Raw genomic sequence first — 10,222 nt, 5'->3', positions numbered from 1 at the left:
GGGCATCTTGGTTCTTTCCACAGTTTGGCAACTGTGGCCATTGCTGCTACAGACATTGGGGTACAGATGGCCCTTCTTTTCACTACATCTGTATCTTTGGGGTAAATACCCAGGAGTGCAATTGCAGGGTCATAGGGAAGCTCTATTTTTAATTTCTTACGGAATCTCCACACTGTTTTCCAGACTCACTTCTAACTGGTAGAATATGGTAAAGGCGATGAGACATCGTTCCCACAGTTCATTTTGTTCTTTAAGACTCCATCTTAGCAGACCAGAGTGAGAGACTCTCCTGCTGGCCTTAAAGAAGCAGGCTGCTTGGATGTGGGCTTCCCGTGCGGGGAGCCATAAAGCTGGGCACTGCGGGGGGCCTCTAGGGCCTGGGGGCAGCCTCTAGCCAACGGCCAGGAAGAAACCAGGGACCCCCTCAGTCCTGTAGCCACAAGGAACTGAATTCTGCCTACAACCACATGAGCTCAGAAGAGGATTCGGAGCTCCAGAAGGGTCACCACGCCGCCAACACCTTGACTACAGCCTCGTGAGACCCTGAGCGGAGGACCCAGAAACTGTGAGATAATAAAGGTGTGTTGTTTCAAGCCACCGTATTTGGTGTAATTTGTTTGCTTGTTTGTTTGTTTATAGCAGTGATAAACTAATGCAGAGCTGTTGCAGGAAGAAAAGTGATTTTCAGGATCAGTTCAGTAGGAGGACTTTTGGGAAAGAAAACTCAGGGTGATCACGAACTTAGGTTAGGATGGGACTCTTGCTGTCGACATCAGCAGAAGGCCGTTAAGATGACCAAAAATCAAATGAATCTGAGAAAATGGGCTCCTGTCCACTCAGACTCATGCTGGAAGTTCACATCTTACAGATGAGTGGAAATGCCTGAAAAAGCAAGAATATTAAAATATTGACTATCATTTTATCAGTGATAATAATGACAATAACATGTGCATGGGCTGTGTGTGTGTGTGTGTGCATGTACACAGGCATTGGGCTAAACCTTTTTATGCATACTTCATTATTTCATCTTAAAAGATTTTATTTATTTATTTGAGAGAGAGAGAGAGTTGAACGAGCAAGGGGAGGAGCAGAGGGAGAGGGACAAGCAGACTCCACACTGAGTATGGAGGCTGATGCAGGGCTCGACCTCACGATCTGGGCTGAAATCAAGACTCAGTTGTTCAACCGACTGAGCCAGTCAGGCACCCCTGATTATTTTATTTTTTAACAGAGACAGTGTAGGACAGGTCTGGTTCTGAATTCGGAACACACATTCCAAGTTCTGGCTTTGTCATCTTACCAACCACATGGCCTTCAGCGAGTCACGAAACACCCTTTCCCTTCTATCCATGCATTTGTAAAACAGGCTTAGTAATAGTGTCTACCTCATAGAGTTGATATGAGGACTAAATGAACAGTGCCTGGCCTGTGGTAAGCTCCCCTCAACAACCACTAATTGTTCTTGTTAGTGCTACTGTTTAATATTGCTTTAGCACGTGGTAATTACGTGTGTCCCTGCTTAGTCACTGGGTGACCTTGGGCAAGCATCTCTCTTGCCTTCAGTTCCTCTTTTGTAAAACAGGGCTGGGAACCTAGCTTCCTTAACGAGAGGATGGTATGCTTCGTGCGGTGTGCAGCGGGCTGGCTGATGAGACTGTCTTTGTTCCCTTCCATCCGGGTAGAGATGTACCTCCAGGAAAGAGGCTTGATGCCAAATAGGACATTATAATCTCTTCCTTTATTCAGCAGTTTTGTCGGCAAGCTTGGGAGAAGGCACCTCGTGCAGTGATCAGCTGCGCTGATTTTCAGGGAGTGATAGTTCCTGTTAATTATTATATAGAATTGTCCCAACAATTCCTTCAAGTTGGGTTCTTTATTATACCCATGTTACATATGCAAAACTTAGGCTTCGAGAAGGCAATTTGCCTAATGCCAAGCTGAGTCAGTTTTTTTTTTTTTTTTTTAAGATTTATTTATTTGAGAGAGAGAGAGCACTCAGCTCCTGCTGAGCACAGAGCCTGATGCAGAGACTCAATCCCAGGATCTATGAGACCAGAACCCGAGCTGAAACCAAGAGTTGGATGTGCAACCCAACTGATCCACCTGGGTGCCCTGATGCACCTGATTCTAAGCAAAAATATTTCAGGAAAGCCTATTTTACACAGACTACGAGGACAAAGAGCCTTAATATGGTCCAGGCCAAGAATAAACTTTGAGATGAAATTGAGAGAAAAACAGGTAGAAAAGGAAAATCAGCAAACATAGGTGACAACAGGGAAGAAAAGAAAACACACTAAAATGAAATTTCTGGTAAACCAGGCTATGACATTCAGATCCACTTACGTCCACTTCCATATTGTACAAATACATGTGATTTTTACAACCAGTGACACTGGGTTAGAAGTTCTCATTTCCTGGCTCCAGGGTGGAATGCGTGGACAGTCCGAGCGAGCCCTTCCACGTCTGACTTCTGCGGGCCGTCATCCGAGACAGACGCGATTACAAAATCCCAGTCTGGCTGGGGTTGACTGGGAGGCAGGGATCACTGGGTGGCTTTCTCCAGCTGAACGAGGAAAAAGACAACAGGCGAATGGGATGAGGCTGCGCCAGGGGCCACACACTCTGACTCCGCGCCAGCTCGTATCCTGGCTTCAGTCTTCTGGAATTCCAGGGCCTCCCTAGACAGTGCTTTCTACCACCCAAGTGTTCGTGTTGCATGGGATAGACCTTTGGGGCAGCCCCAGATGCTGCCAGATAGATAACGGTCTTGTTTGTGCGACAGAGTCACCACCCGAGAGTTGTGTGAACAGTCAGCCTTGCCAGAGGGCTTTTGTCATATGGCAGCATCCTGGACGACGACGACGACGGTGACGACAAGTGATGGTGGTGATGGTGACGATGGTGATGACGAAAGTATTCATTGACCGGAAGAGTGCACTGAGGCAGTTTGAAGCTTTTGTGAAGAGCATGGACTCGGATTCCAGACTGATTGCCTCAGTTGAAATTCCAGGTCTGCTACTCTAGTCCAGTGACTGGAGACAAGTTACTTAACCTGACTCAGTTTCCTCACCTGAGAAGTGGAGACAAACAGAGTTCCGACCTCATAGGTGTATTGTAAGAATTTTATGTCATTATAGCCAATGTGTGCAAATATAAATACACAGTATATATAAATTTATACCTATAAATGCATATATATATACACACATAAGTATTTCCGTATTTCTGTGTGCATGTGTGGGTACAGATCTCTAGTGTATAAAGCACTTCCCAGGGCACATGGGTGGCTCAGTGGGTTAAGTTTCTGCCTTCAGCTCAGGTCATGATCTCAGGGTCCTGGGATCGAGGCCCACATTGGGCTCTCTGCTCAGCAGGGAGCCTGCTTCCCCCTCTCTCTCTGCCTGCCTCTCTGCCTACTTGTGATCTCTCTCTCTGTCAAATAAATAAACAAAATTGTAAAAAAAAAAAAAAAACTTAAAAAAATGAAGCACTTCTTGTGCTCCTGATTAAGGCAATCATTAGCATTAATTGCCAGTCATTAGCACTCCGGCACATGCTATAGCAACAATTGAGGGCTTCCTCTGTGATACGTGCTTTAAAGACATGACCTTAGTTAATTTTCACAGCAGCCCCAGGAGGTATGACCTTTTCTGTTTTACAGATGAGGACCTGAGGTGGAGAGCAGAAGTGGGCTGCTCCAGGTGCCCTCCTGGTGGAGCCAGGACTTAAACCCTGGTCTCGCTGACTTCAAAGCCTGATGTGTATGAGGCTAAGTCGTGTCATCTCTCCGTGGATGTAAGCAAACTAGCCACAAATATCCCAGGGCCTGTGTTCCTCTAAGCTGTCCTTAATTCACATGCCAGAACAGAGGCTTAACTACAGAGCTCTCTGAACCATTACAAATATCTGCATGGTTTTAGCAGAAAATGATTTACATCCGCTCTCGTAGAAACCAGAATGTTCCACACGGTACCCAAAAGGCGTGCCCCTTGCCCCCGGATAAATGGAGTTTACAACCCACAAAGGAAGGTTCATGAGTCTGCTGGGGGAGACAGGAGTCATCTAAATGAGAATCTTTCTCTTTTTCTCTCCCAAGAGTTCACACTTCCCAATCAGGAATAGTGAAAATTCTAACAGGCTACAATCAGAGAAGAACCAAGAATCCGATTCAGAGAAGACACTTTCCCATGCCGAGGGCACTTAGTTATCTGGAGGTTGTTCCTTGGTGCCACAAGATTTAATTCTTTCAGAGGAGCTTGGCCCCTGAATTGCCAGACAGAGGATCGGGTGCTGAGGGATCAGAGATAAGCAGCCCAGAGTCCCTCAGGTAAGGCGCACGTGACCAACGGAGGGGCTCAGTGCATAGAACACAGTTGTCTAGAAGTAGGAGGGAGGGGGAGTGTCTCCCTGCCGACAGGAATCCCAGAGGGCTTCATGGTGGAAGTGAGCTGGACCCGATGGATGCTTTGGGCTCAGCAGGCTGAGAGTCAGAGAAGGCCTTCCGAGTAGGAGAAAAACTGTATTTGCAAAGGCACAGAGATATGAACGAGGCTGCCTGCTGGGGAACAGAAGGCAGGCAGGTCTGGCTGGAGCAGAGAGGGGAGAGAAGAAGGGGAGGGGTGTGGGGGAGTATGCGGCTGGTGGAGTCGAGGGGGCTCCGACGGCCAAGGGCCTTGTGTTTCCAGGAGTGTGGGGGGGCAGCTCAGGGAAAGGCTGCGGTTCCCTGGCAGCGACATGACTTGTCCTTGTCTGTAAAGATTGGGAACAGGAAAGACCAGAGAAGAGCCGCCTGAGAGCGGGGCATTGCCATGTTAGAACAGGAGGTGGTGACAGACTGAATTAAGAAGTAGTGGTGGGCTAGAGGAGAGGGAGAGGATGGCAAAGGAGTCTTTGGGGTGGGAAAGTGGAAGGGGGAAGCTCTTAGGGGCGGTGGGGAGTCCTACCCTGCCCAACCAGGTACTTGGCTGAGCGGGGAAACACAAAAGGAGCCTTGGCAGAAAGACAATGAAATATGGAGTCTGGAGGTGGGAGGGGGGCAGCTCTGCAGGACGACTTCCACTGGTTTCTTTCTCTGATAGACTGTCAGGAAATAGGCATTGAGTTTGCCAGATTCTCATTTGTGGAGTCAGTGGGGAGAGGCCAACGGGGTGTCAGGGCCCATGGGAGAGTTGGTATGTGGCCCCTAGGAGAGGGGGAGGGGAGCTTGCCTGGGGGCAGCACTGGAGGAAGGGGAACTGGCCATGAATGTGCCACATGGAGTGCCCCATGCTGGGGGGGGGGCAGCTGGAGAAGGAGGCACAAAAGAGGTGAAAAAAGTCATGCAAAGTTAGGACACTAGGAAGATTCAAGAAAAGAGTGTGGCGACTCTGGGATGCCACCAGAGGCCACCCAGGAAAGTCCGGAAGATACATGTCAGGTGTTCTGATCAGGAACCGTGGAGAAGCCCGCAGAGCTCCTAGGACTGAAGACTCCGGGGAGGGCATGGAGGGGAGCAGGTGAGGTTGGAAGGAGGCTGTTCCTGTGAAAACACGCTCTTCGTCGTCCAGGGATAGAAACCCGAGTTGGGAGCCCAAAACATTAGTGCATTTGTGTCATGGGCTCATCTTACAACATCCTGTCACCAAATCCTGGAAACCAGGGAAAGAATTTGATTATGCTGAGTTGGTCCTGGCACCGGTACTAATGTCTTGGGGAACCATAAGCAAGAGGAGAATTCTGAAAAAATTGTAAAGACGTGTTTGGTGAAAAGGAGAAGGAAAATCTTCTCAGCTGTGGAGTGGAGCACACAGAACAGGGTTGGAGGTGGCAGTGAGCAGGGCAGGTGGGGGAAGGCTGGGGGTTGCTCGTCTGCAGTGAGGATCTGACGTGAGACGCTGAAAGTTCATGACTCAGTCCTTGGATCTGACCTGAAAGGCCAGTGGGAGCCACTGAAGGTTTCTGAGAAACGGAGTGACGTTATCACGTTATCAAAAACAACACAGTATATGCAGCATCGGGGTCCAAGGCCAGATTGTCAGACATGACCTCCATGTTCTATGCTTGCTTGGTCAAGCACAGTTCGTGGTGGAAGTGACTGTGTCTGTTCTTGTCCCAGTAAACTCCAAAAAGTGCTTTGGCGTGGGTGGCTGACACCACACTCAATCGCACATGCAAATACAGTAATTATGCCTGAAAAATTAGAGGTCAGCTGGAGGCCAGCGGAAGATTTGGCCTCTCTGCTTCCAGATTTTGAAATAGCAGATTATGCACAACTCACTGTCTTCCGCCAAGACCTCATTACACACTTTTGCCAGGATCTCATTTTACAATTTCCATTCTTTTAAAGAGAAATCCCCACACGACAGTGATTCTGGCCAACTAAGTGCTTTCCCCCAAAGTGCGGTTTGTCAGAGCAACCCCCACCCTCCGCCCCGCCCCAGTCCGGCTCCCGGTACCTGCTCGCCCTCCGGGACCCCGGGGCCTCAGGGCCACAGAGGAAAACGCGCGAAGCCAACGGCGCCTGGATTCTCTTAGGAGAAACATTTTGGGAGAGGAGGCTATAACAGAGTCCTGAATATAATATGGCACAACAATCTTAAATATTCCAGACAGGAAAAGTTTTTTGTCAAAGCCTCTGACAGTTTAAACTTTAAAGCTTTAGCAAAACTTTTAAACTTTTAAACTTTGAACCTGTTTGAACCTCTCATGATTTATGAATTATTAAATGTACCACTGAAAATCAGACTTTCTCTTGAACTAGGAAAGCTTTCTGCCTAAAAGCAACTGAGAAGAGGGTGACTGGCTATGGGGGATACAGAAGGAAGAGAGAGCCATAGTTTTGTCTTGTTTGGTTTTTTGTTTTTCCTGGAGGGGTATTCCTTTTGGTTCTGTAAAAAACCAGATCCAGAAAAGTCTTAGGAGATAAAAGGTCCAAACCAAGGCACACGATATAAAAAAGGAGGTGAGAGATCAAAAGTAAAATGTAAACTGTCTGAAATTAGTTATATATCTAAATAAGAGAGGAGCTGATGCAAATATATAATATACATTTGATATCCTGGTGGTAAAAGATACATCATGTGAAAGTTACCATTTTGGCCTTTTTTAAGCATGCAGTTCAGTGACATTAAGTATATTTGCATTGTCATACAACGACTGTCACCATCCATCTCTGGATTTTTTCATCTTCCCAAACTGAGACTCTGTTCCCATTAGACACTGTCACCTCCCATTCCTTTTCCCCAGCCCCTGCAAACCTCCCTTCTATAAATCTATTCCAGGAGCCTCATGTAAGTGGAATTTATACACACACACACACACACACACACACACACACTCAAATATTGCACAATCCCATGTATGTGGGGAACTTGGAATAGAGAAATCATATATATGTTTTTTTTTCTTTTTTTACTGCTTTCATAATATAGCAACAAACACAAGGAGGGCATCAGGCCAGGAAGAATCTGAGGTTTTCCATGCATTTCAGAGTTGAAAAACATGCAAAGTAAGTACAGATAGGGAAAAAACTGGTTAAAATCTATGCTTCCCAGAGGGTACCATTCAGTTCCATCCTCAGGAACCCATAATCACTGTGAAAATGAATGGGCTGAGTGGAGGGCGGTCACTGACAGCCCAGTCCTTTTTTTTTCAAATCGAAGTATGGTTGACATACAATATATTCTATTCATTTCAGGTGTACAACAGGGTGATTCGACAGCTGTATGTGTTACAAAATGCTCACCATGGTAAGTGCAGTCACCAGCTGTCACTGTACGAACCTATCACAATATTATAGAAGGCATTCTGTCCGCGGTACTTCTCATCCTCGGGTCTTACCCATTTTATAACTGGAGCTTTGTACCTCTTCATCCCCTTCACCTGTTTCACCCCCACAAGACCCGGCGTCCTGAGGGGTGAGGATCTCGTGGGCTGCTCAGGGGATGCCCGGGGTCAGGGCTGGGCAGAGGAGGGCTGGGGAGCGCTGTTTGTGGGGGGCACATGTCGGGGAGCTCATAATGGGTGAGTGACCTAAGTCCAGACCTTTTCCAGGAACCAGGGCACAGGTGGGATGAGCGTGTCCAGCTTCCCCCTGGCTCCCAGCACAAAGACTTTTTTACTTCTGTTAGTGTGTTTTCATGGGCTTAGTAACCAGTCATAGAAACCCCCACCCTAACCTCACAACATCGAGTGTAAACCCTGCGTGCATCCTAACAGCTCACAGGGGAGCTGCAGAAAGTTCAGGAATTGCCTGAAGACTCCCCACCAGCTGTGTCTTTTGTGCAGCTCACCTGGGTGAGGGCGCCTGCTGGCTGGGAGGCAAACTAGCGGGAGTTTCTTCCTTAATCACGTCCACTGCTATCAAAGTGACAGGGGCCCTGCATCCTGAGGAAGAAAGGAGGGAAGGCAGCGCTGTGTAAGGGGTTTGGGCCTGGGAGGGAGACAGGAGGGACCCCAAGAGGGGAAGGGTGGAGCAGCAGCAGCAGCAGCAAATGGCTTGCTCCGCAGTTTGCCGTTCCTCACTTTACCCCTGGGAGAAAGCCTGTCCTCATATTGTGGGTTTGGGGAGCGTGAACATATTTGGCCAAAAGTTGCTTAAGTTATGATTGGATCTACCTAGTTCTCCCATCGTGGGTGTGGAGGTGCACCCTCTCTTAGTGGCCATATTTCTATAACAGATGTCATGACCATGGGAGGATTCTGGCAAGAGCAAGAGAGGCTGGCGGAGTGGGGGTGGGGAGGATGCAGGGGAGGGAGAGCGTTTTTTCCTCTTACTCACCAGTTAGCAGTAGGTGGGGGTTGATGCCAAGTCTCAGAGATTCGGACGAACTCTGTGTGAATGCCTCCTGCCCAGAATAGGTCAGGACAAGGTGTTGTCAGGGCCCCCCTAACTGGGAACCCACTTCACCCAACGCTAGATGCTCAGGGTTAACTCACTTCACCAACCTCTGGGCACATTCTCCGTGGGAGAATTTTCTGTGTTCTTCCCTGGTGGTGGCTTTCCTAAATCTGAGGGAGGTCATGCTGGATGGATCTCTCAAGGAGCTTTATGCCAAGGACGGCACACAAGTTCTAGGGCTGGTGAGTGGTCCCCCTCGAGTGGCTGTCCCTGAGATATGTAGCTGCCAGTCTGTGGCTTCACTTTGTCCCCACCCCAGCAAAGGAGCGCATGGTTTACCATTGTCTGAGAGAGAACCACTGCACCCTCCCATTCTGTCACCCTTCCTGTCACCGTGGTCACAAGACAGTGGCAAGAGTAAGAGCAAGATAAAAAAAAAAAGAGGACAAGATACCCCAGGAAACTGAATGGAACTTGAGCAGTCTGAACATTTAAACATGGAAACTTGGCTCTGGTTTAAAGTCAACAGGGTGTCTGAATTGGGAGAAAGAGGAAAGGCAATCTTGAGGCTGACAAAGGAGAAAGGTTTAGAAGATGGAGCATAGTTACTCTACCCCACTTTATGGACTGCGTCATACATACTAACCACTGACCAACCATTTTATTTGGAACTGTTTGAATCTTGGAGGAATTCTGCGCCAGATTGCCTGGGTTTGAATTCTGGTTCCATCACTTCCAATGTGACCTTAGCCAACTGTCTTACATATCTGCTGATTTAATTTCTTTGATTGTAAAATGAATAATACCTGACTCACAGCCTGTTCTGATAATTGATTGAGATAAGATTTATCACTCTCTTAGCACAGCGCTCAGAATATAGTAAATGCTGTTTAAGTGTTGGATGTATATGCATCTATCGCTCCACTAGCGTGGATAAAGAAACTGAGGCTCAGAGATGCTAGGTAGTTTTCCAGGGGTTTCCCAGCCAAGATTTGAACCCAGGCCTATTTGATGGTTTCTCCTGTGGTCACCTTAGCTAACAGGGTGAAATGTTTTCAGAAGAAGAATCTTTTTTTTTTTTTTTTCCAAAAATTTAATTTAATTTAATTGTGTGTGTGTGTGTGTGTGTGTGTGTTCCAAAATGCAGTGTTTATGCACCACAGCCTCCTTAGTACCCACCACCAGGCTCACCCAACCCCTCACCCCCCTCCCTTCCAAAACCCTCAGTTTGTTTCTCAGAGTCCAGTCTCTCGTGGGTTGTCTCCCCCTCCGATTTCCCCCAACTCACTTCTTCCCTGAGATGATGGATGATGGTGGTGATGAATGCTGATACGTGCTAGGTGTTTTACACACATTATTTAATTTTATTCTTATCATAGTTCTTTTGGTAATGTATCCTCATCT

The 10,222-nt window shown here is 47.6% G+C and overlaps 1 long non-coding RNA gene across 1 annotated transcript; it reads left to right on the top strand.

Annotated features, from left to right (window-relative positions):
* The first annotated feature begins 2,591 nt into the window (after positions 1-2,591).
* Positions 2,592-9,817, top strand: LOC106004857. The gene is made up of 4 exons (XR_001177913.2): positions 2,592-3,010; positions 3,662-3,795; positions 4,097-4,327; positions 7,676-9,817. It is a non-coding gene; the product is annotated as an uncharacterized LOC106004857 (long non-coding RNA).
* The last annotated feature ends 405 nt before the right edge of the window (positions 9,818-10,222 follow it).

The sequence above is a fragment of the Mustela putorius genome, unplaced genomic scaffold (assembly GCF_011764305.1).
Source record: "Mustela putorius furo isolate JIRA1106 unplaced genomic scaffold, ASM1176430v1.1 tig00000222_pilon_pilon_pilon, whole genome shotgun sequence".
Taxonomy (NCBI): Eukaryota; Metazoa; Chordata; class Mammalia; order Carnivora; family Mustelidae; genus Mustela; species Mustela putorius.
This window is presented reverse-complemented; position numbering and strand designations above follow the sequence as displayed.